The 26,922-nt window shown below is 40.5% G+C and overlaps 2 long non-coding RNA genes across 5 annotated transcripts in view; both read right to left on the minus strand.

Moving 5' to 3' along the window:
* The window catches only part of LOC115344900, a 35,755-nt gene extending 23,581 nt beyond the window's left edge, over positions 1 to 12,174 (minus strand). For 2 of the 4 annotated variants that reach the window (XR_003924675.2, XR_003924674.1), the window contains exons 1-2: positions 11,893 to 12,093; positions 11,389 to 11,541 (exon numbers count right to left, since the gene is read on the minus strand). This is a non-coding gene — a long non-coding RNA (uncharacterized LOC115344900). Of the gene's footprint in view, positions 1 to 11,388; positions 11,709 to 11,892 lie in introns of those variants that run through there. The other 2 variants (XR_003924676.1, XR_003924673.1) reach the window with 2 other exon arrangements.
* Positions 12,175 to 18,131: 5,957 nt separating this feature from the next.
* LOC115344911 lies at positions 18,132 to 26,914 on the minus strand. Its single transcript, XR_003924678.1, has 4 exons — positions 26,820 to 26,914; positions 25,135 to 25,302; positions 23,522 to 23,562; positions 18,132 to 18,888 (listed from the first exon to the last, which is right to left on the minus strand). It is a non-coding gene; the product is annotated as an uncharacterized LOC115344911 (long non-coding RNA).
* Between the last annotated feature and the right edge of the window lie 8 nt (positions 26,915 to 26,922).

Consider the following 26,922-nt stretch of genomic DNA (forward strand, 5'->3'; position numbering starts at 1 on the left):
AGTTTTTAGTGTTAAATCTTAAGTAGTAAGAGGTGTAGAATAATCAGAGGTCTAGAAAAGGTGAGTTATGAGGCATGCTTGAAAGAAATTGTCATGGTTTAAGCCCAGCCGGCAGCAAAGCACCACGAGGCTGCTCTCTCACTCCTCCCCCTGCCCCGGTGGGATAAGGAGAAGAAAATATAATGAAAGGCTTGTGGGTCTACACAAGAACAAGGAAGCATCACCCACCAGTTATGGTCACGGGCAAAAACCAGACTTGATGTGGGGGAAAAAAACAAAATCAATTTCATTTACTACCAATCAAATCAAAACAAGGATAATGGGAAGTAAAACCAAACCTTAGAACACCTTCCCCCCAGCCCTCCCCCTCCTTCCCGGTTCTCTCCACCTCCTCCCCCCGGCGGCGCAGGGGGATGGGGAATGGGGGTCGGGCTCAGTCTGTCATACCTTGTCTCTGCTGCTCCTTCCTCCTCAGGGGGAGGACTCCTCACTCGGCCCCTGCTCCACCGTGGGGTCCCTCCCATGGCAGACAGTTCTCCACGAACTTCTCCAACGTGAGTCCTTTCCACGGGCTGCAGTCCTTCATGAACTGCTCCAGCACGGGTCCTTTCCACGGACTGCAGTCCTTCAGGCACAGACTGCTCCAGCGTGGGCTTTTCCCATGGAGTCCGGGCCATCTTGGGGGGCATCCCCCTGCTCCGGCGTGGGCTCCTCTTTCCCCGGGCTGCAGGTGGGCATCTGCTCCTCCGCTCCCCTCCACGGGCTGGGGGGGACAGCCTGCCGTCTTCGCCACGGGCTGCAAGGGCATCCCCTTCTCCCCCCGCCCTTCTTCACTGACCTCGGTATCCGCAGAGGGGTTCCTCTCACATTCCAATCCGACTACTCACTGCAGGTTTCCCCTCTTAAATCTGTTCTCCCAGAGGCGCCTCCGCCGTCGCTGACAGGCTCAGCCTTGGCCAGCGGCGGGTCCGACTTGGAGCTGGGGAAGTTTCTAGCAGCTTCTCACAGGAGCCGGCCCTGCACCCTCCTGCCCCACCACACAAACCCAAACCAGAAATTAAGTCATTTAATCCAGATTAGAGAGTAGTGAGAAAGGGATGTGACAGCATGTTCCCTGACATGCAAACACATGAAAGGTAGCTCTAAAATGAAAAAGGAAAACAGTTACTCTTCATGCTCATGGTGAACAGGAAGAAGCATTAGAAGGGTGTAAATCCCAGTGAAGGAGATTGATGTTAGACATTTCAAACAATCCCAGAGGAATGACGTGGACCATTATTAACTGAACAAGAGACCAAGTTACATTCTCAGGGCTGGTACAGAATAAAGCAGCTGTGATTCCAATGTTTCAGATTAGCTGCTGTTAAGTGGTCAGGGGCATCTGACTGAAATGACGTTTTGGTGGAGCATGGCCAAAGGGAGAAATCTCTGCCACTGCAGGAAAAAGTATTTTTATCCTTCTCCAGGCGTCTACTTAAACCTTTCTAGGTGACTGACCCTGTGGTAAGTGCAGAGGTGCACAAACCTGTACAAAACCTGTATTTGCCTCCTGATTAAGTTCACCCCTGAGTAGTTACTACTACTTCAGTTACTGCTAGAGCAAAAGATGGCTAGAAAATACACCTCCGCACCCCGTTCCTGTATCCGAGTACTTGGTTTGACTACTCGAGCCCTGTGGTTTTTGATTTCTTATAATTGACCCACCTGCCTGTGCCATTACAGGAGAGGGAAATATAGCTTTGTAAGCGGTGATCCATCTCAAGTTACTGGAAGAAGAGAGTAAGGAGTAATGTTTTTACCAATATTCATTCACCCCTTAATTACACAGGCTGCTGCAAAGAAATTATTCGTCTGCCAGGATTTTCCAGTTATGAATGCTCATCAATCTTTTAATGATTTTAAGTATAATACATGGATTCTCCCTCTCTTGCTTATAAATAGTGGTTTAAATTTTTAGTAAGCTAATATTTTAAAGTAAAAAAGGCCCACAGTGTTTCTGACAAAGCTGATTATAGAACATCAGAATGAGGATACACCTCTATTAAAAAAAATGCTTTATAGGGAGTGAAGATTTATAGAGGTGTTCTGCTGATTCATGAAGACTAGATATGGAAATTAATTTCTGGAAGCCACTCAGTGATGAAATATGTAACATATAATACATTTGTCTGTAAGACAAATGTGTATGTTAGCTGATTAAAGAAGATATATGAACTTCTGAAAAAAAAGAAAAGGAAATTATTCTCAGGAACAGAACAGCTAATTATAAAACCAACAGGAAATGAAATGTGTATATTGAATAACTATATAATTTTTCCTAAACAGGAAACCTTCAATATTAATTTCTAATGTAGTTCATATGCAACTTCAGTATCTAACGACACACATACACTATTGAATTCGTGAAACTTACAACTCTGCTCATTCTACCCCATTTTCAGACAGATGGTGTTGGGCATGTTGACCCACTGCCCAAAAGAATCAGAAGGTGGGGACGTGGGATGAAGAGCAGAAGGAACTCCCTTTGCTGCAAAACACCCCCGAATGTGGCAAAGGGCCGCCTGTTTCCCAAAAAGGATCGTTTCAGTGCACCAGGATACAACTATATTCTGGAGCCAGACTATGGCAATAACTGAACTGTGGCAATCAACTCCCTAATTAAAAAGGGAATAAAATTAAACTGAGCTGGGCCAGCCCCTACAGCACAGCATTAACCATTGTGGCAGGGACATATTGCAAGTTTGACCATGATTAATCTGATATTAAAAATAAATCTTGATTTCATTGTGTACCCTAAATGCTGTTTGTAATACTAGACAAAATATAAAGGCAGCGAAAGGCCTAGAATGAGTTAAAATACACAATTAGAAGTGAATCTAAGTCCATAAGCCAACTGATAAAAAGCTAAATTCTTATTGTACAGTTAAAGTTTTTATGCAGAAAACGTGTTGCTTCTTGCATAGTAGGCGCAGAAGGGTGGGTGGGGGTTGGTTTTTTAATTTTATTTTTTAGTTAACATAAGAATCTGTCACTCTAAGGAACATTTTTTTTAGAGAAGCAGCAGTTCAGCTTCAAACATTCAACAAGTGATAAATGAGGCTTTTCAAAAATAGAAGTGCTTGCATGTGTTGATGAGACAATATGTGAATGCTGATGAATAAATATAATCTGCCTGAGAAGGCTAAATTTCAGCTTGTCCTCACATGTAAGTTATTTGCATTTCTACAGATGTGGTGATTTTACAGGCCTTATGGACAAGAAAATGGAAATGTTAAAACCAGCTTTTCCCTATTTATGTTTTAAAAAATTACTCAGTTGTTCTGTCAGGTTCAGAGACTTGAAGCAATTGATGCTGTTTGAATAAAAAAGATCAGGGTCCAAATAATCGATCTTATAATCTAAAATTTCTCTAGTCCTTTTACAAAAATAAGAGCAAATTGTGTATTAGGTTCAGGCACACACCCCTGAGAGACAAGGGCTTTGAAAAGTGTAGATTTCCTGGAGACTTAATGGTTCCAAACACACTCTCATAAGTTTCAGCTTTGCTAAAAGAAGAGATAGTAGGTCTATATCTGTCTTGTAATTCAAGAAGGAAGATTGTGTGATAGCTCAGAATTGACACTTACAGATTTTTTTTTCCCTTTTTTTGTTCTACTGTGTTCAGTAGAATGCATGATGTTCAAAGGATTTTTTGCTTTTCACATTTCTTTTCTCCATTTTCTCTTCCTTCCCATAAGAAAGAGGAAAAAAGAAAGAGAGAGAGAGAGCGCTCACGCTTACTGCTTTGTGGCATACAAAATAGAGAGGGGTGAAAAGAAATGAAAACAAACAGAAAATTTCTGAAGGTAATAAGAAAAACATTGAAAATAGATGTTATAAATTTCTGTGAAGTAGAAGTAACTATGATATTTAAAGTTTCTAATTTTAACAACTCCCATTCAAAACCTATATATTGTTTTCTTTGCACATCCGTACCTTTTTTTCCATGTTAGGGTGAGATATAAAACCACGTAGTGCTAGCCAAAACTACAGAACTGCAAAGCAGCTGCATTACACCTTTACTTTTAACTGAAGAAATATGACGTATTTGCAGAATATATTCCCTTTTCTTTTCAGGAAAATTCCCAGTGGCAGAGCTAGTAGAAAAGCATGGGTGGACAAGACCTCGTCCTGCCTGTTGGCCTCACGTAAGCTGCCTGGAAACCCCTGCAGCCTCTGCACAGCGGTGCCTGAAGCTCTGTCCTCGATCAGCTCCATACCCTGCTCTGGGAGCACACAGCAGCAGCCGGGGAAAACAGAAGCTTAAAATCCTACAGGTCCACATGAAAAAAACCCAAAACAAACCACCAAAAAACTGGGCTCCAGATGGTCTCTATAAACATCACGAGAGCTGCCCTCCTGCCGGTCAGGAGATGGGGCAATGAAGGAGCAATCTTCCTTGAAACCAACCAAGAAAACTGCAGAAGGTAATAAAAGGAAACAGAAATTGATTTTTTTAGTCTGGTGCTTCTCAGTCTTTGTATTCACCCTAGCCTTTCCGACAGTTAAGTGCTGGCTGGCACCTCATCTTTAGTCATTCACTTTATCAACCCTCATGATATTATACTATTTTCTGTTGTGGTTCTGGCACGTGACACAGCTGGGCAACTGGCACAGCACACCTGCATCCAATTTGGTGGGTTAGAGGTACACTTCTGCCTATGGGGTCCTGGTCCCCCATCAGCGAGAGCCCACCCATACATACCGCAAGTGTCACAGGTCCCAGATCCAGCACTCACCCCAGTTTAGGAGCTAGGAATCACACCGCAGTCCTCCAGATCGCAGTAGCCAGGAAGAATCATTTTCAGTAAACTTCAGGTAACACATTCACATGAAAATATTTTAAGATTGTGAGATGATGCCTGTGCTTTAAGACAAGATGCTTGTGTTTCTCGTTTTGTTGTCTGCTGATTTTTTTTTTTTCCTTGTGTTACAATCAAAGCACAGTCTGAGGTGGACACCATCTTGTTGACCCAGATATACAGGGTGCCAAGGAGAAGGACGCCGTCATTTGTTATGGGGATCAGTGGATACTAATAGCAAGGAGGTAACAGATGACATTTTTTTGCTATTCTTCTCCTATTAGATTGCAGTGAATTATAGTCCAGTCCTTAGATATTAGCTTAAAGCCACCCTGGAAAGCTGTCTGAGGGCTAACCTTCTGGTGAGGCAGAGCAAGCTGTTAAGTCTCCATTTCTCTCAAGAGATGCACACAAATCTGTACCATGAAGATCCATGGTCATGTTACTTCCAGCGTAAGCAGCCATGAATTGAAGTTATGTATTATTTTGACCTTTCTAATCTGCTGATATCACATTCTCCCCACTTTGCTTGCTTACTTTGGCTCTTCAGATGAGTGGTCTTTGTCTGACCTGTCCCTCTGTCATTTGCAGAGGTCACCTTTTTGCTTGCACTGCCCTTTGTAGCTGGAGATCACTTCCCCTCTTAATTTGATCCACGGTGTCCATTTTGTAAAGTTCACATTCAACAAACCTGTTTTCTTTTCAAATCATGACAGATTGTTCTCCTGCACGGTTGTTACTCATGACTTCATTCATATCTTGAACTCTTCTCTCTCTGGCTCTCAGGTGTGAGTGATCCTTAAGATGAAATACACTTAGGCATAGTTTAAAGCAACAGTTACTCCACTGCTGCGAGAGGAGAGCGGAGAGAGAGGAGAAAGAGGAGAACCCTGTTGCGTGACTACTCCTCCATCAATCTGAAGGTCAGAGGCATGGGGCCCAAATACACAAGAACAAGAATTTCTTTCATATTGAGAATTTGCTGCTCAACTATAATTAGTTTCTAGCTCCTTACATACTTCTTAGTAGTGAGGACAAAGAGGCTGTGCCTTTCTAATTGCACAAAACTGTGTGTGTTATACAAAATATTTAAGGTCCTTTATTTCATAAATTTTTACTATCTTAGCTCACCTACTCCAAGAATATTGTATCTTTTCAATATGCCTTGTTGACACCCTCTGGCTAATATGACAATTCATCATCAGCAATTCTTTATGTCACAGTTATGGTCTCAGTTCAATAAAACATTTAAGACATGCCAGAATGCTAGAGAAGCCTGGAATAAGAGTTAATATAATGTGCAAATATAGATTTAAATTTAAGTTCCACGCTTTATTTTTTGCCACTATGGGCCCTTGAAACCTACCGTGCCGCTGGAATCATTAACAAACATTGCCCAGGATGTACATACTTGCTCAGTAATTGCATCCTCATTTCTATTTCTTATCTTACTCTTTAACCTTCCAGCATTTGGATTGAAATATCCAGCCTAATTATTATTCTTCAGTACAGGAATCCCATCAGATAAAGAATTGTTTTAACACTATAAAACATTAAAACAGAGCAAAAGATCTGAGCCCAGGGCAGAGGTACAGAGAAAACTGTGCATGTTACTCAGAGTGTTTTTGTTTCTCTACTCTGTTAAAGAATAAACATACATTCAATAGCTTGAGGGAAGGAGATTTAGATGCCATAGCAAATATGAATCAAAGTTGAATTCATTGTTTGTATGATTCTCTTTGCAAAGATAATAAAAAGAATTAAAATAATGAAATACCAAGTTATAAGGCACTGAGAAAATGCTGTAGGTTTAGATGTAATTCCAAATATTCCTTGTAATCAGCATGTAATGAATAGTCGATTGAAACTGATACCTACTACCGATGCAATTCCGAAGGAAAAAACCAAACCTTTTGCCATTTATATGGGAACTAACCATAAGCAGCGATCTAGTGTAGAGGTGAAAGATTAGCTACAAACCTTTTTTACTTTTCCTCAAAAACTGACAATGTATGGAATATAGCTTAAAAATTAATGTGACTGATCCTATTTAAGTGTTCTTTCATTAAACTGTATATTAATATAATAAAAAGATCATCTACCTTTCATAAAACATAGCATGCTTTGTGATTATTTTTATATATAATGTCAGAATTATTTGGAGAACAGTAAAAATAATGTAAAAGCTCTAGGCTGAAAATAAATCCATCTGATGTCATTCTTTCAGAAACCATCCTTTCCTCTGCTATTGTTAATGCTGTTATTTTGAGCAGAATATTTCACACAGTTCTGATAGCTATCCAAAAAGGACTAGAAAATGGAGGTTCAGTAGCCAAGCAAAAAATATTAGACCCTACAGAACAAAAATAGCCAAAGGTATTAAATGTTAAAACCCTCCCCCCCGTATAGATGAGAAACCTAATGAACTTCAGATAACCTGCAAAATGGTAATAGATGCAAAGGAATTCAGAGACTGTTAATCACAGGCAGCTCAAAAACATCACCTTCGCCTGATTACATTTGGGTAAAAAAACTACAGGACCTTTTCTCCACTGAAAGTTTATGGAAAAATAGCTAAAGCATATTAATTCTCTTCCTAGGAGCAAACCTTACTTTGGCCAGGGAATAAGATACCGAGTCTGTCTTCTGCGTCTCCCACTACTGCTGCAAGCAGAACAACTTTTGTATGGTGAAACTTCAAGAAGACCTGCTGTGCATCGGTGCATCTCCACGCTTGGCAATACGGAGAAGGATTAGTTCCTTATCTGTGTTGTTTTAAGTAAGAAAAAGGCATAAGGTCTCGAACTGTGTGAATAACAGTTAATCAACCTTTTATTCTTTACAGTTTAAGGCCTTCAACTAAAAGGGTTTATTCTCTAAAAATACATCTAAATTTAATATGAAGTGATGAGATTTTATTGATGAAAACACAAACAGAAAAAAGAATTGCTTTTCAATGAACTCCTCAGAGATAGCATTAAACCCAATAAAAATAATAACTTTTATCATTTACACAGGAAATCAGCTCTCATATTCCAGAAGAAACTTTGCTAAAGCTTTTAAGAAGCCGTGAAACTGAGGCTCAAAATTGTGCAAAGGTTTTGGTGATACCTGTCTTCAAGGTAGAGGTGTTTCCATGGTCAGTGAGAACTGACTGCAAAGAAGAGACAGCAGGGGGCGATGTACAAAAATGCAAACTTTGGTGAATTAGTATAAGAACTTTGGCATGTTTCGGGATGAAATTCCTGGCCCTTCTGCCTTGCAACAAGTATTTAAATAATTGATACTGCATTGCACTTGAAGTCCAGTGTGCACCCGTATGGCACAAATCAGAGCATCACATTCTTTCACATAATTAATAAACTAGAGACTTCCAGAATCTGATGTTTGCTTGCTTGCTTGGTATTCTCTAAAGGTTGCTGATCTCCTGTATCAGTTGGTTATGAGGTATGTCTTTACTACCTCACCAATGGACTTTGGCATTAAGTCCTAAATGAGAAAGGTTTAAGCATAGACTTAAGATGAATGGTTTGTATGACAAGGAAGAAAACTTAACCAAGGATTGCAAATAACATTTTTATATCCCTAATTCTATTTTAAATATCACTTCCCTTACAATCCTTACTCAACTGTGAAGTGCTTTTTTTTGAGTAGAAATTAATAATTTAACAAGTATTCTTACCGAGAAGATGGTTTGATGTCTGCTGAGAAGTCGGGGCTATAATATTGCAGATCTGATTTACAGAAAATAGGTTATCTAATAAAAACTCATTACAAAAGTGACAGGATTGGAAGGGAGGAGGATGGGTCATTTCTTATAAGGAAGTGATGCATTACTGATTCTAACGATATTAAAAAAAAAATCAATAGTTTTCTTATTTTTGCCTTCATCCTAGGCTGATAGATTAATATCACCGTCTTTGTTCCACCTGTGCTTCCACTTCACAACTAATACTCAAGAACACCCTGTTTCCCTTTCAATTTGTTCCCACTTACGTGCCACCACCCAGAGAAGATCAATATAGGGGTAACAACAGTGCCTACCTACATCTGTACCCTACTCTTTACATTCAGCAAAGAGTCAGGTTGAACGCACACCCAGCTAGTCATGAAGACGTTCAATACATCTGTGATTTAAGCAAATTATACCGAACTGGATAATTTGCTACTTGTACAGAGTTCTTCAATTGCTCAGACACCTAAAGCAAGACAAGACGAGAGGAGCTGGGCCAACTCTACTTCAGTAGAGGTAATACGGGAGTGTAAGAGGGGTTCAGTATCATGCCTTTCAGTTTAAAATATGAAATGGACTGTAGATGGCCACAATGTGAATACTAATTCAGGGTAAGGTGAAAAAATGCTCTTATTTCTGTATTTCCTCAATGTTGAGTCTCATTTTACGTACGACAGTAACAAATACCTGCCCAGTTGTCAGTAACCCGCAGTCTACGAACCAGATCCAGCCAAGCGTTCCCCACTGCTGTAGCCAAAAGCTCTTCAAAAACTTCAACAAGAAAGTATCAGCAACTGCTGAAAAATTAAATCACCCTGACACAAGTTATACATTTGTGTCTTTAACAAAGGTGTGACTTTCTCCAGCATTTTAATCCACCTGTGGGGATGGAGGTGTTTTAAAGACTCCATACACAGAAGCTGGGAGGGTATTGCCTACATTTCACAAGCCAGCAACAATGGGAATTAGTAAAGCTGGCAACCATGAAATGGTATTTGTAGTAAGAACAAACAGAACTAAAAAAGATAATATGGTTTTACGTAAGATTTGATAAAAAAAACCAACAACAAAGCCAAGGTAAATTTACTGCAGCCAGAAAGGTTAGAAATATTAGAGAAATTACAGAAAAGGCTAATAGAATGTATGATGTCATTTTAGGCTCCTCCCCTCAGCTCATGCCCTGTCCTATAAAATACAGCAGCATCTTAGATTTGGAAGGTCAGGAGAAAAAAAAAAAAGGTACATTCGTAGCATCTCCTGTTTCTTCTCTCAGCTCATTGTTTTCTGTTTTCTTTGCAGTGACCTGATGAGAGATTATTAGCCTGAAAACGGAGCTGAAACTTCATAATCAGGATTACAATGGGAAAGAATTACTGGGCAACCTCAGCAGAAGCTGCTTGTTTTTTTTCTTTGCAGTGAGAGCAAACAAAGAATAGATTTTCGGACTCATGGAAAATCAGAGAGAAAAGAGTACAAGATCATGACTGGAAAATGAGCACTTGAAAAAATTGGGCTTTCGTCTTTCACAAAAAAAATCCCCAAATGATAACAACAGAAAATTATAGGTGAAGTTTCTCTGACGAAGATAAACTATACCTGGAGAAGAACAGAGCTGAATCTGAAAGACGAGCATATATTTCCTGTGCCTGCTTACAGAAGGAAGGAATGAAGCAGAGAACTTGGGTTGACGGCAAGTGGAGTACAAGTAAGTGGTGGAGGGCAAATTGTTGAGCACTACTTGAAATGGGGAAAAGCTGCATGCTTTTTCCCTTTAACAAAGATCCTGTAAGTCTAGAGATTAATTTTGCCTTCTCACTATAAACTTATTCACCAGGCAAGTATTTCTCCTCTAATAAAAATTAATACATGCTAAATCTCCAGTGAGTGCAGTTAAACATCATATATTACAATTAATGCACCACCCCCCACTCAATAATATCTCTGAAACCAAACTTCAACATTTTATATTAATGCAATTTAAATAAGCAATCAACAGCATATGGTAATGCTAAATCGAGGAGATGAGTCACCATACAAAAATGATTTTTTTTTCACACAGAGGAAAGATTAAGCACATCTTTAGCGATAGAATCATGAGAATAACTTAACCATCAAGTTTAAACAAAGTCCAAACACATTTGAGATGCACAGCTGAACAAGATAAGGCCAGCGGGTGATTCAGAAGACTGCGTATGGGGAAATACTCCAAAACGGGGATACTGCCAAAGAACCGACTGTAAAGGGACTGGATCATCCCTTTATATACAAGTCTGAGAATAAGGTGTTGCACAGCCATACCATTTGCAGAAGTTTGTGGAGACACTGTAGCTTACAGCTACAAAAATGTTTTTGGCACAGCCCCAAATGTTTCCTGTTCCAATTAAGCACGACAAACGATTAAAGAAGATCTGCAGCAAGTCGCTTGCCTAAGCAGGGGGGCGGGATAGGACCAAGATGAGACTTTTTCCCTTCATATTTCTTTTCACTTTGAGAAGAGTTGCTGTGGCTACCAAAATGATGAAGAAAAAAAGATCCTAATGGGCAAAATACCTGAAGCTTGTGAACTACAGAGAATTACATTGCCTTTCCCAGTTGTTAGAGAATGATGATCAGACTAAGGTGGGGGGAAGCTGAAAGGAAACTCCCTGTTGCTATCAACCTATCAAAGCAGCGAAGATGGCAGCACCAGTAGGAGAAAAATATTAAGATGTTACTAAATTTTGATACTAAAATTTGATATAAAAAACCCCAACAATAACAACAACAAAAAAAACCCCACCCAGACCCAACAAATAACAGGAAGCAGTATTTTACCTGTTTCCCAGGTTTCGGTGCCCTGGGAGCAGATCCCTGGTTTGGTCGTCTCCTATTTGTCCACCCATGACTCCCACATTTGGTCCATTGCTCCCATCTTCTCACCAGGACCGTCCCTGTCTGGACTGTCAGCACCTGACTGTGCCCAACTGGCTGTTAGGTCAATATAATTTGCCTGAGCATCTGTCCCTTATACCCTTGAATTCTTATATCAACTTGAAATAGAAAAGATTTTAACGCAAATATTATGCAACAGCTAGCAGCAAATGAGTAATAGGATAACCTTAATGAAAGCAATCAACAGTAAGTCAGAGAGCTCAGTAGACATTTATATGACATATATGCCAGAGAAAATTTCATATAGGGGAAACCGTAAATAGGAAAAAACTATTCATCATCGTTAGTAAGTATTTTTACAGCAGTTGAGGGGGGGGGGAGGGGAGGAGGGAGAAAAAGCCCCAACAGAAAGCTGTTAATGAAGGATAAGAACTATCAGCTCCAGACCTACAAAAAGATTTGAGATGAAGCATCGCCTGCTTCCCTTTTGTACATCATTCCACCACAGCCGCATGTTTTGCGTTTTTTTTCTCCTGTCGCGGTACAGTATGTCATAATAACCAGGGTGATAATACAAAGAGCACATAAAGAACAAGTATCCTACCGTCCTTATTTCTTCAGATTTTGTATCATTTAGTTTCGAAAAATATTCACATATTTCTTCCACATATTTTCTTTTATCCTGACAACTCTTGATTAGAGACAATTCAAATTTCTCTGGGTTGGCCAACAAAGTACTCTCCCTGATCATTTAACATAGATTCTGTTATGGAGTAACAGTGTAAATATGGTAGGTAATTTATGAGAGCCTCCAGTACGTTATTCTTCACCTTTTTTTCCTATGTTTTTAAATAAAGTGCTAGCTATAACATAAAACATTTGACAAATGACCAGAATATAACCAAGTTCTGCTAAGAGCAAACTAGAGACCTTACTGCTATGAGGAGTCGACAGCCGTTCCTCAGTATGGAGCTCGGGGGGCCAAAGCATGGGGCAAACCATACATCTTTGGGCTTCACAGCTACCCGAGTCAACTTGCCGGGGACAGGAAAAAGAAAACCAAGGCATCTCCTATGCTGCTCCTACAGGCACAGAAAGCGGACCAGAGACCCCGTTTTGATAATTTCCATCAATTTTCTCCTGAAGAAGTAAATACTGGTGGTCTGAAGGTCTTGACGTGAAGTCTAGAAGATGAGAGCAAAGGCCTTTCCCTTGTCCTCGTAATTTTTAAATTGCACAGTTCCTCTTTACCTTGTGTGATAACTGTTAGGCATGCTGGATAGACTAAACCAGTCGCTTCAAACTGCCTGCACATCAAATCAGTGTGACCTCAGTACGGGTAGTGCTGCTGCTTCCCCCTGCACCCCTTCCAAAACGTTCAGATCTCCAAGTGCTCAAATGATATAAAAAAAGAAGCCAAACCCTGATCTAGTTATAATCAGTATAATCCCACAGAAATATTCTCAAAGCTTTTATAACAATGCCTGGGTTCAAGGTGGAAAGACTTCAGCAAAACCCACTGTCTTCAGATGCTAAAACCTACGCTATTTGATAAATTGGGATTTAGTTCCAATTAACAGGTTCAGAAGCGGGATGATTAAAGCAGAGAAAGCTCAGAGAATAATCAGCACTAATTATACTAATGCTGCTAGTGTAATTAATCAGTTTTGCAACCTGCAAAATTAAGATAAAGAGCTATAAGATGTAGAGATGAAAAATCACTACTTAGAAACTGCGGATGGTCGTTATCCAAAATAACACATTAACACCAATCGCTCTTGGGGATGGTTTGTCTTTCGTCCCCTTTCTCCTGGCTGCTAGAAGGAGAAAGCTGCTCTCCTCTCCCACGCTCCTTGGCCCACAGCTGGGAGAGCGGCCACAGGAGCCTCTCCAGGGCCAGCCACAGTTGGTCTTGCCCTCTTCATCCCATTTTCCTCCTACTGAGATGTGGCCATATCCCTGTCTCACGACCAGCAGGTCGAGGGAGGTGATTCTCCCCCTCTCCTCCGCTCTGGTGAGACCCCGCCTGGAGTACTGCGGTCAGGTCGGGGGTCCCCAACATAAGAAGGACATGGACCTGCTGGAGCGGGTCCAGATGATGAGAGGGCTGGAGCACCTCTCCTGTGAGGACAGGCTGAGAAAGCTGGGGTTCTTCAGCCTGGAGAAGAGAAGGCTCCGGGGACACCTTACAGCAGCCTGCCAGTACTTAAAGGGGGTTTATAAGAAAGATGGAGACAGACTTTTTAGTAGGGCCTGTTGCCATAGGACAAGGGGTAATGGGTTTAAACTAAACGAGGGTAGATTCAGACTAGATTCAAGGAAGACATTTTTTACAATGAGCGGGGTGAAACACTGGCACCGGTTGCCCAGAGAGGTGGTCGATGCCCCAGCCCTGGAAACACTCAAGGCCAGGTTGGTGGGGGCTCAGAGCAACCCGATCTAGTGGAAGGTGTCCCTGCTCGCTGCAGGGGGGTTGGACTAGGTGACCTTTAACGGTGCCTTCCAACCCAAACCGTTCCATGATTCTATGATTCATCTTGAAGCCACCAAGTGGGCTTTTGGCCACACACGTAGTCTTGTCTCTCCATGTCTCTTTTTTTTTTTTTTTTTTTTTCCCCTAATATATGTGCCCATCTATCATCTATTTTATACTGTTCTTTCTCCAGCTACAAGATATCATGCTTTAGGAAAATTCAGATTACCCCCAAAAGACATTTCCATTCCCTAGTTTCACACTTCAGATCACTATGAGATGTCCTAGCAGAAAAAGCAGGAAGACTGAGAAAGCAGGAAGTCTCACATCAGTCCATAGCACATCACAGGAATATTAAAGTATCCCAGACACTTAAAATGTCTCCAGTGACCTAAAAGGACAAACAATATTAACCCAATACAGGCATTCATACCCATATCTACACACTCAGAGAACTCATGTGACAGACTGTGGTTGTTTATGAAGGTATTTTTCAAGAGCATATAAAGTTCTCTCACTCTATGCACTAGTAAAATAAACTATAAAAATAATTTTACAGTGACATGAAAACTATAAATCATAACGACAAAAATTCATGGATGTATCTTTGTCTAACGTGCTGTCCTTGAGCCCTCCTGTTATGCTTATATAGCAAACACTCTCAAATTATCTGTGATTTTACATATTAGCTGTAAAGTGATGTTTGGCATAATGGATGAGTAAATAAAAACTGTTCATCTCAATTGTGTTTCAACATTAGTTTTATGTTGTCCTGGCCCGTAAGTTTAAGGAGTATCCCTAGCACTAGTTCAAAGTAGTTCTTGTGATTTAATTTTATATTTATGTCTTTGCTCAGCTGCAAGAGATTTTTCCAATAAATAAAGAGAGTAGCTATGAATCTTACATTACAGCTGTAAATTCTTGCAGCAGGCTACATTTTTAGTGATGCAAAGGCTGGTGCCCGTGGGCTCTTTCACGATAAATATATCAATGTCCGTCTGAACCCCCTGGTGGAAATATGGCTTCAATTTTTTTCTTAAAAACATGGATCAATCATTGTTGCCCTTGCCTATTCTTTTCTGTCAAACGCTTCAAATGTGTTGGAGTATCTGTAAAAAGTTTGAGTAGCACTTTGGCTACATGTCTTACAATCCTACTGTATAACATTTAAGTTCAGTGCGGCTCTTGCTCGCTTTCTTTGAGATATAAAAGGAGCTGATCCGCACTTAAAGATGAACGTGATTAATGATAATCCAACAAATTCAACAGACTTTATAAAGTAACGTAAGGGCTTTTCTTGCCTGCAGAATACCCTGTGATCAGGATCTAACCGCTCCCTATGTCACTGGGCTCTAGGTTGTATATTCCCTATTGCTGGAAGAAAGCACTGAATGTCCTACCAGTAGATAGAGAGAAGAGCTATAGGTTGACACACTAAATTAGATTTTTTTTCCTATTTAAATTGATGGTAATTTTGTGCTTGGGACTACAGTGTCATTAAGAACATTTTGCAAAATAATTTCAGAAACTTCCTGTTTTACTGCACTGGCCAGAAAGATTTTTTTCTGGGCTTAGTGGATTTTTTCAGTCTTTTGTTAGATGAGTAACTCTTCCTTACTAAAAAAAAAAAAGGCAATTCCAGACCAAGGAGACCTGGCAGCCAGTAAGAATTAAACACGTAATTCTTTAATGTGGTATTTGGGTCTTGCCCACTAGTAATGAAGGAGAGCCAACATTTTTTCTGATGTCTAAGTCTCTTATCAGAGTTGTATCAACCCTTGCAGGTAGATTACAACATAACTCTTTTAAAATTCAAGAAGTTTGTGACTCCCTGAAAGGAAATTGCAAAGGAGAGAAAGACAGGAGGAGTGAGCTTCCCCTCATGTGAAGTTTGCTACTTTAGCTTTTTTGGCACCGACATGCTCACGTCTACCTGAAATGTAACGTGTGGAAGTGGCTTTGATCCATTTCTCTCTAATGATCTGTTCAGTTAGCAACCTTGTCATGGAAATGTGACACTACCGTCTTGTTAATGCTCACCTTATGGAAGAGGTATTCTTTGAATGAAAGCATCAAAGATGTTCCTTAGTCTACTTTAGGGGAAAGTCTCTATTTTATGGCCATGTACACTAAAAAAATTCAGTATTTCAAGCTATAGTATTGCATAGCTGAAGCCAGCACAATATAACCCATCAGTGATTGCCTGGACAGCCTCAAAGATCCCAGGAATTGACAACACCTATTTGCAAAGCAATATTATCAATATTTGCTTTGATGAGTAAATGCTGCCTTTTTCTCAAGAAAAATCCAGACTGATTTATTAATGAAATTTCTTTGCACTCATTAAAAAAAAAAAAAACAACAAAAAACCACCAAACAAAAAAACCCAAACCAAAACACAACATTGTGAGTAGGAACCGAGTGCCTGTGTCACAACATGATCAAAAAAGCCTGTCTGCCCTGCAAACGAAGCATCTTCCAAATGAGAACCCCCCCCGAGGAGAAAACCATGTCATGTGGAGCCTGGGTAAATAAATGCGTGCCTGGCATAGGAGAAACGCACCCGCCAGGAGCAAGGACCACGAGAGCTGATGGCCTGAAGCGCAACCTGCCTACCAGCCATCACAAAAGACAGCTATTGCGACAGACTGTACAGCTACATCGGAGACAAGTCTTTTGGAGGTAATGGTGACAAATTACAGACTCTGTCCTTGAATAATTCTACCGAAATCAGTGGATTTCCATCTCAATATGAGCGCGCGTATGCATCAGACCTACCTGAAATTACGCTCGTGTACAAAATCCTTCTCGATCACGTCACGTGGAGTTTCATCAAAAGAAGTCTGTATGAGACTCAAGCTAATAAATAGCACGGCTTACAAAGAGAAGATGCACTGCTTCTTACAAATAAGAAATTATTATGGCTTCTTAAATGAGTTGTCTATGATACACTACAGTGAAGCAATTCATGTAAGGAAGAATATAAACCTCAAAAGTAACTTGTTTAAGCAACCTTGTGATGCACCCAGACACAGAAAAAAAAAAAAAAAAAAAAAAAAAAAGCCCCAACTGAAAGCACTACCAGGGCTCCTGGCAGGGCTATACCATACTTAAATTGTAATTGTGACTTTTCTTGGGCCACATCGCACAGTACCATAGCAGTCACTCACATTACCGCGTGGGGACTCATTCTGGTTTCTAAGTGTGCCCCTTGCGTGTCCTTGTCCCTGCAGCAAATGCAAGTATTTCAGGCACCATCATCACTCCTCCTGGCTCAGCGGCAGAGGGAAACACTGATGTAAAACATCATAAAATATCAGCAGCAAGTTGCAGAAGGCAAATACAAGCTCCACAGCACTTGGAGCCGCTGCAGGTTTTCAACACGCCAGTAGAAGTGATGCTCTGGAAAGGAAAGGCAAGACTTTTGGTAGCTTGCCTGGTCTGAGCCAGCCCCGTACAACCCAAGCTGCCTCAGTTCATGCTGCAGTGACAGATGCTAACATCTATCACAGGTGCTTGGCATTTTTTTAATGTCAAAACGTGCCACAGGTGGCTGTGATCATCAGCTAATGGGACAGCAAAAGCCCCATCTGCAGCCTTTCCTGGCCCTCCATCCCCGGCCGTCAGCAACGCTGGCTCAGGGTACAGCAGGGCTCCCCGCGAGACGGTGGGGCAGCTCCCCGCGAGACGGTGGGGGGGCAGCTCGTGAGCGGGTCGCGCAGGCGTACGCGGGGACGTTTGGCCGGGCAAACAAATCACACCCTCGTACCTGGCGATGAGGCTTGTTGCTGACGGGATGCTTGCTGCAGCAAAACCAGAGTAAAACTAGAAAGAAGAGATCGCAAGGGGTTTAGTGGACTTTTGCTATAGTTTTGTTTTACCTGGCATCAGTCTCAAAATGCTAATGTTGCATCGGTTAAGCGTAGCATAACTTAAAAAAATATAACATAAGCATAGAAGCACTCAGAATTCCAGTTCCAGCCTGTTCATGGGCTAACCAGAAATATTTCTAAAACAATTCAGCTTAGCAAAAAGCATACTAAAAATCATAGTCTGTGTGGGGGTATTTTATGAATAATAAAAAAATAAATTAGTGGCATGAACTTCTTGCTGTGAACTGCTTGCCTGCTTCTAGCTGCTAACTAGCAGATGTTCACATCTGAACCCGCTGTTTTTCACATATTGCCTTTATCCAGTAAGCTAATAATATAAATGAACAACTATAGCTGAAATATTAGTTAATTAGCAGCTACCCTAAACATTATGTGGCAATAACTATAGCCAGAGAAGTAAGTTAACTTTGCGAATCTAGACACGTATGTACGTCTTATTTTGTGCAAAAGAGAAAATGAATACTCAATAGCTAAAATTTAAAATATGATAAATTTTCAGTTTGCCTGTACTTTTGATTTTGATAATACAGAAAATGGGAGATAATATTTTGTATTAATCCACGTCATATGTCTATTGTTTTAGGCAGGCTGTTCTCATACGGAGCCTCAAACTCACTAGCCAGCCCGTTTCCAGGGACTGGCTGCCCCAGCTGCAGGAGAGCAGGATTACACAAAAGACATCCTCAGGACCGTTTTTGAAAATAAACCCGATTTTGAATGCTGAGGAAAGGAAAGGTGGTAATTGAACATCTATTTGCAAATGCTCTCAGAGAACAAATGTAGATATGCCAGTGGCACATGATGTTAATGCATAAATATAAATGCCAGTACATAGATACAAAGAAAATTAATGTCGATATCCCCAAGTGGCTACAATTCAACGAGATGTCTGTATTGAGATGTGAGCGACAGCCAGGTGAGATGACAGGCACTGGCAGACGAAGCACACAAATTTCAGGTGCTGGCTCCGACCTGCTGGTTTGTGGCCACGAGCCCTTACTGGGAAAGGTCCAACATGCAGCTGCCATGGTTACAGCTCATCCTCTCCCCTCGAGATGACTTGTTCTTTTTTGTGTGCTATGGGAAATGCACAGACAGGATACAAAATGAGTCTTTTCTTCCCTAAATCCATGTCCTTGAGTACAAAGCAAAACAAGCTTATGCAGACACCTGACCGTACTGCTGCCTCCTGGCCAGGACTGAGTAAAGCTCATTTTAGCACAAAAACATCTCCGTTCGAAGGATCAAGCCACAAAATAGAAATTTGTTATACATGTAATACTTAAATAACTTACATTCCCTCCAGAAATAAAATGGCTTTTGCGGATGGTCACTTCCCACGGATTTTCCGAGTGTCTGTTGCAGCATCTAAGACAACTGCTCACAATCTGAATACTTGCAAGACTTGTTCTTATAAACAGGTCAAAAACACCACCAGCAACAAACGTGCACCTTCCAACATAAAAACTGATTTCTCACCAGAAAAAATTTACATACCTCTTAAAAGCAGTTTAGTGATATACACACAAATAAAAAGCTTTAATTAAAAGAAAGATGTCCTGAAGAACATAACTACTAGTTACATTACTCAAGCAGTAAGAAATAAAAAAAGAGATGCCAGTTTATGTACTCATTGACTTAAAATCCGTCCTCAGTTAGACCTATAAGGAGCACAGCTGCTGTAAGGGTCCAATGAGGGCAGACTTTAGATAACATAAATTTAGATTTTTTCCTCTTAGCAACTTAATAATCATGAAATTATATAACAAATCTATAAACCAATTACCAAATGTCAGAAGGTGCCCTGATTAAAACACACGCATCCCCTGGAACGTGCCATATTCACAAATTAGCCATGTGTTATTTATAGCTCCTCAAGGCACAATAATGAAGAAAGTGGTAATGAAATCTGAAAGCCCGAGTATCTCCCGTATGTTTGAAAGCAAATCCCATGAGACCCATCTGTAGTCCAAACTGGGGGGGGGGGGGGGGGGGGGGGGGGGGGCGCGCGGGCGGAAATCCTTTCTAAACCAAACAAAAAACCTACAAACAACCTCTCCCGCCTTTGCACTTTCATATTTGGCGTTTCATTTTTAAACTGATTTAAGCTGCAAATTAAAATCCTACCATCCTCTTTGCTCCCACACATTCATTTTATCAAAATGATGCTTTGAAATTCCTTCTTAATTTTTATTCTCCAACACTGCAACCCAAACGCTTAAAAAAGACAAGATCCCTCTTTATGGGTGCAATTTGCATTTGCAAAACCTAAGTAACGGGGCATGCCTCGTTCTCTCAACGTGCTGCTCGGCTTCCTTCCCTGCCCCGCTGCGCCTGGCCCTTCACGGGAAGACCAAGGACGCCTTTACACCTCTTTCTATCCACGCAAGGCTCAACTCATACGCATACTACTTCCTGCTGCAAGTTCCCACAGTGATATTATTCAGAGTTTTAACTCAAAACTCCGATCACTTCAACGGTCTTCCCAGGCACCGAAATCCCACTGGCATGCAGCTCTGTTTCCATCGCCGTAGGTGGTGGCTGGTAGGGTCTTACTACGTGACCCCAGCTCACGTTCTTAATAAGGCATAAATGCACCTACCCTGCATGACACTTGCTTCCTTCTTCAGGGATATACACCTGGTTCAACATACCGTTTTCAACATCCATATGTTAACATTTGTAAGGCCTTCGCTACGTTATCTCTGCCTCTCTCACTTGCCACTCTGCCCAACGGTGACTTTTGGCTCTCTGTATTTTTGTCCCATATTTTCTCTTTTCATTATTGATCAGAATTGTTATTCTGCTTCTCATGTAAGTTTTTCTTCTTAAAAATCATGTATTAATATTCTTTTTTCTTCTTTACTGATGATAATATATACAGGTACTATATCATATGCAGAAAAGCCTTTTGGAAACATATGGTAATTACTGCACTGAAATATTTTACACTCATCCAATTTGATGTAGTCAACCTGTAGCATTGTAAGACGTGGTTAATTCATCATGTTGTAACGTGAGTGCATAAGCACAAAACAAGGATAAATGAAGGAGACTGCCTCTTTTTTTGGCACATGAACCAATGCCTGGGAACTCATGGTGGGTTTGCCTTTTTTTCCACAAGGGATGCAAACACCACAGAACTGCCAAAAACATTTGAAGCTACATCAGAATATTTAAATACGTCTCTAATACTTTATTGATAAAACAATCGGTACCACTATCTTTCAACCCCGCAGCTCAGTAACATCATCCTCCTACTTCAGGCTTTTCCACAAGATCTTTCCCCTATCCATCCCCCCGTCTACATTCCAACAACCAAATGAACTGCAACAGACCCTCCCCCCCCAAATTCGGCAAGAACACGTTGCCTTCTGCTTTTCGTGTCTCTATCCTCCTCCCTTTGACTGGCTTTTTCCCCTTTTTCTTTTAATCTGCCTCTCTCCCCCCCTTGCATGCGTTAGCTATTTTCTTGTGTCGTTAGAGAACTTATTTCAGGCAGTTGAAAAGTTCTTGGAGGCATCTGAAGGGGTGAAAAATCATACTAGAAGCCAGGAGTTGCATCCTTATATTATTTTTGCAGACCTGACTCTTAGCCAGAGGGTTTGCAGATGGCATGAGTTGCCAGAACACGTTTTGAATTTAAACAAAATTACATTGGCTCTTGTTGGGCTGCTGCAGTAGCACAGTGACCTCAGGAGCCATTTCTACCTATGCACTGTGTTCAAAGGTGAACTGTGTTAAGGTTTAATTTACTTGATTTAAAACTTCTCCGTATGTAAGAGAAGCGGATAATAGAAACAAGTCTAAAAAAAAATAAATTATCAAAATAGTTCTTATCTTCCTTAACCTCCTTTTCTGCAATTCTTTTCACCTGTTCTTTATTATTCTGGCTTTTGAAGAGCTCCAAGATATATGTTTTTGAATTATTTCTAGTTAATACAAGCCTCTGACCTTTGCCTTTGAAGACAAATGCGTAGCTGTAAACGGCAAAATAACAAAAAGCAACCCCCAAAATATTTCTGCGTCAGCTGCCTTCAACCACAAATACAAAGCAGGGGACTTCTACGGGAAAAAGTCTCCAGAACATGATTCCCACGGAGAAGCGGTAGCTGAGCACAAAACCTTTGGGTTTTGGATTTTACAAATTCATTAATATTTTAAGCTAAAAGCAGACTTAAGCCACCACTCCATTTTGGACTGAGTAGCTTACAGCCTGTGGGTGCTTTAGGCCTGTGGTTATTGTCCCTTACGGCTGGATGGTGTCTTAGCAAAAACAACCTCATCAGTGCTAACTACTCAGCAAACACATTGACAGACCTCTAGGCAACAGGAGGAGGTTGCTTAGGTCAGATATGAGTTCGATACAGGGGATTTCTGTCATGGGGGAGACCTCTTAGGGCTGTCTCTCCACCCGTTGCTAATAAAGGATTTTTCTTGCTTAGTTTCAGGGCTGCCGGACAGGAGGCTCCCGATTCTCCTGTTGGGAGACCTTTGTGCGAGCTAATGGACTGCCCTGTCGAAAAGAATTGTGTTTCCTGCATTTCCCTGCCTGCCCCCAGGCTGATTTCTTTTTGTGACTTAAGAGCTGACAGTGCAATCTGCACACGTTTGTTTGCGTTGAGCTTTCACACTGAAACCCGTGCCTGGCTCAATCGGCTTCTGCTCTCTGGAAGAAGCTCGCAATAACGTGCAAGGGCACTGTCCTACTGCAGAAAGCTTTCAGACCACCTCTGGGTCCGAGAGGTGACGTGCGCTCTGTGGTTATGCCCTGCCACAGCACTTGCAGAAACCTTTCCAGATTTTCTTTTCAGCAAGGGATAGGGGAGTCTTTCCAGAAAGGATCCCGCTTTCCAGGAAATCCCTTCACGCCTTTTCCAGCCGGTACAGACGTACCGTATCCTGACGGCTCGCTCCATGCTGCATGCAACCGTGCCCCACGGGCTCTGCCCACATCAAGGCAGCCTGCAAATGTCTCCCCCAAGAATACCCATCGAGTCATCGATGCAAGGACGATAATAAATCAAGAAATGTAGTCAGGGACCTATTCTCGACTTCAGATGGCCTTTGGCATCGTTCAGCATCGTGGTGTCGGCAGAGACAGGAAGTCTCTCTTTTTATTGAGAGGTCAGAGTTCAAGTATCTTAACGTCAAATTTTAAATTATCATCGTAAAACCATGCTTTTACTATTTTGTTCGTTCCCAAATGTAATTACCTTTTCTTTCCAGGACTGAATGGAGATGCTAGGTGGTAAAGATTGTCTTTTGTTAGCAGAAGCAGACTCTATAAGCTATTGTGTTGTTAATTTTGCAGTTATCTTGGCTTCCTTAATATCATTTAGCTATTTCTTTTCTTTATGGGTACCTTATTGTGCTTGATTCTGTTTCACTTTGAACCTCCATTGATGTTGAGGATTTAATGCATTTTTTATCATACTGTGCAAAATGCTGATGGAATCTTTGTGCAGACTCTCTGGCGACAGAAAAAGGTTATTATTATCGTCCCCTTTGTATTGTATCTCCAGAAATCTATGCACATGCTTTGTAGCCACCCACTTTGCAGAAGAGCATGAAGAAATCATTTTGTTTTATTCACTACAAAAGCACTTTTTTAGAGATGTGTCTTTATAACTGTCCTTTTTAAAATTTGTGCATGCATAATGCATTGCCTTTAGAAGGGACTTGAATGATTTGCTCCAATTATACATACCTTATCACTCAGGCTGCTTCTTAGCTCAAAGGTGAAACCATCTACAGTAAAATCAAAAAGTCTATGTTAGATTTGAATGTAGAAGGAAAAGAATTTCATTCACTGAGGGCAGTGATGGAAAAGCCCCATCTGCAGTCTGTACCGGTCATCCAATTACTCCGTTTCTGGCATTTTCAAGGATGCTAAACCCACCCAGACTTTTTACGACCCCAATCCACCCAATCCTCAATCGGTAAAGGCAGAGAAGAAAGAGCGAGCTCCTTTCCCTCCCCTAGACAGTTTCCATGCTTCCATTAGTTCAAACTGCTTTCTATCTGCTATCTTGACTTCTCAACAATCTATGGCAAGGATCAGCAACTACCCAAGTTAAAAGGTGGTTGACTAAAAGCATTCAGAAATATTTTCATGTAAGCACCAGCTTCATTCACTGCATTCCAGCCAGCCAGCCATGCAGCCATTCCCGTTTTACACACGAATAGCAGCTGGATATCAAGATGTAGTTGTGATATCCATATATTGTCCATATGCTCACTTTGAGAAGCTGAAGAGACTTCTGTCTTTGAAACAGGATTAAATGAAAATAATTAAATAAAAGAGCAGAAGATGAAAACTGCTGTCTAGTGAGTCTATTTGCTTATTCTGCTCCGTATTCCTACAAATTGACTTTGCAGTCAGGACACATGGGCTTTGAATAATTTTCTGCCGTTACATTTTCCCTGCTGCTAAAAGTAACGTGGTTATGATTTTCAATAAACAAATCTGCTCTTTCGTCTCAAGGTTTGTGTACACTCTGAATGCATTTGTGACATCAGATTTTTACCGGGGAAATGAAGAAAAGCCAACAACCCACATTCCAGAAAACCTAAGAAGCTATGCTGGCCATCTTTTTGAAACACTGTATGACTGAAAAAAAAGAGAAAAATCACCATCGTGTTCTTAACACATCCAGTACAAATTGGGAAGTGGGTGAAAGAGGACTTTCATACTGAGACTGTCTCCAGTTACCATTCTTCTGAGCATGGCTTTATCAATTTTGCACTGAGCCCTCCCCTCCTGAGGATGTTGGCAGGCCAAAATTTAGAAGGTAACTGGCAAACACAGGAGGTCAAAATGAAGCAAAAGAATCACAAAAAGAGCCTGTGGAAGAAGCCTTCTGTAAAATAAGAAGGACCCCTGGACCATATTAGATTCTCCTTTTCTCTTTTTTTTCTCTTTAATTCTCTTTTATTTAGACAATAATTTCTATTCCTCTTCTTTTGAATCTGTGTGACATGCAAACTCCATGTTTGGGTGAGGGTAGGCTGAGAAGTGTAATTGTGTGTTAGATCTGCTGAAGCTGGGAGGCACCTCTGTAGCGGGGAAAACCGGTACTTTTATAAATTACGCACAAATAACAACGTCCAAAAACTCATGACGGGTGAAACGTATCACTCTCATCACCAGCCCTGCCCATTACTGTGTTAGGACTCCTTGGAAATAGTGCTCCGAGAGCAAAGCTATGACACGAATTAAATAGGGTTTCCATTTTTACATAAGGCCTCAACGATGCAGTCAGAAATATTTGCCATATTCAGCATGAGCGTTTGAAAAAAACTCTTTCCTGAGTCCATTACCTTCACTTTTCCAGATGCATTTAGATTATGTGTTTGAAAAGAGCAACGCTTCCTTCCAGCTGCAGCCCAGAAGAACAACAACATCATTTCTGAAGAAAAATCATATCTATACGGCCTCTTCACTGCCTTTTTATTCTGTGTCTTCTTCCTTTCAGGCAGTGACAACAGCTGTAAGGGAAGCAAGTAGAATTTACCTCTTCTGCAGTAAAAACTTACCTCATCCGTCAAAACCGTATTGTCACTCGCTCATGTACTGTATACTGTTAGTTTAATAGTTAGGTAAATATTGCAGTGTCTGGATACTACAGAAAAATATATTTTTAAAATGCACGCAATAATAAAAGACAGTAATAACACTAGGAAATGCTTTTAAGGAAACTCGGGTCCTATAAAACTCTCCTGGCTTCAGGTGCTATTACTGGCTCAGCAGAAGTTGGCTCCGACACCGGTGAAAAGAGGAGTTGGCGTCCCAATTCTTTAAATAAGATCACTAAACAGGACTGTTGCTTTTGCTTCAATTGGACTGACTCAGGAGAAAATCCCATATAGGAGAATCTCCCTGGAATAAGTAAGCTAACAGTTTGTAAAATATCAACTGTAACAGCTACAGTTACTATTTCCATTAAAGATTATCAATATTTCTATTAAAGATGAGCTGGAGACAAATTAGGATCTAACACTTAATTATATTTAGACCTGCATGCCTAGATGTATAGCAAAAAATGCTCACTCAATGGGCATTTTTCCATAACTCCGGTGGAGCCAGGATTTCCCACTGAATGTTTGAATTTTCAGGATTTCAACTGCAAGTACATCACTAGGAATAACATTAATGATTTTCAGAGCAGTTTAAAAATAGAGGCAGAACAATTGTCCATGTTACATGCTCATACTAAGAGAAGACTGAGAAAAATCATGCAAAGCTTTATAACCTGAAGGGAGAAAAAGAAAACAAGCATAGGGGTGAGGTCTAAATCAAATATGAAGCAATCTATATTTTCCATTAAAGCCATTGTGAAATTGGCCATTTTGCAAAGGTCTTGATTGAAAACGATGTGAAAGTTAATGGTTTTAACTCAGATGATCCTCAGCACTCAAATAAGAAACAAGGAGAAAGCAGACCGGCAAAAACAGAACTTGAAAAAAAAATGCTAGCGCAAAACTATACGGCATAAAGGAAACAATTTAAATAGCTCTAGAAAATAGTATAAATTGCCTTGTTCCCACAACCAGAGGTTGATTCAGCGATGCAGATTCTCATTATAATTTCAGCACTGTATTTCTTTTTTTATGAACGGCATATCAGTAAGATTTACCAATATTGTTTCAATATACTGAAAGCTTTATTATCTATTCTTTGACATTTAGTATTTTTCTCATTCTTTAGTTTTAATAAAAAGCAATAGGGATGTGTACTAGGTTTTTTAACGTGGCTGATTTGAAGGCTAATTAGCATGTTCATATCTGTCAAAAAATCCAATTTGTTTTGTGTTCCAATTTCTAGGTTCTTTTGTGGTCAGTTTAACTAAATTTGTTGGTAAAATACTTGACAAATAAAGGAGGAGAAAAAAACACATTTAATAGTTTAGGTTAGATTTTTCAAAGGCAATTAATAGTTAGTGCCCATTAAACTAAAGAAGGAATTGGCCGAATAATTTTCTAAGGGTTTTTTTTTTTAATGTTACCCTTAAAATTTTAGCACCTTTTTTATTTAAGAATAGTCTGGAGAGAACAAGGAGCAGTCATGATCCAAAACGGCTTCCTCCCTTCTTCTCCCCTAAAGGAAGA

The sequence above is a fragment of the Aquila chrysaetos genome, chromosome 1, assembly GCF_900496995.4.
Source record: "Aquila chrysaetos chrysaetos chromosome 1, bAquChr1.4, whole genome shotgun sequence".
Lineage (NCBI taxonomy): Eukaryota > Metazoa > Chordata > Aves > Accipitriformes > Accipitridae > Aquila > Aquila chrysaetos.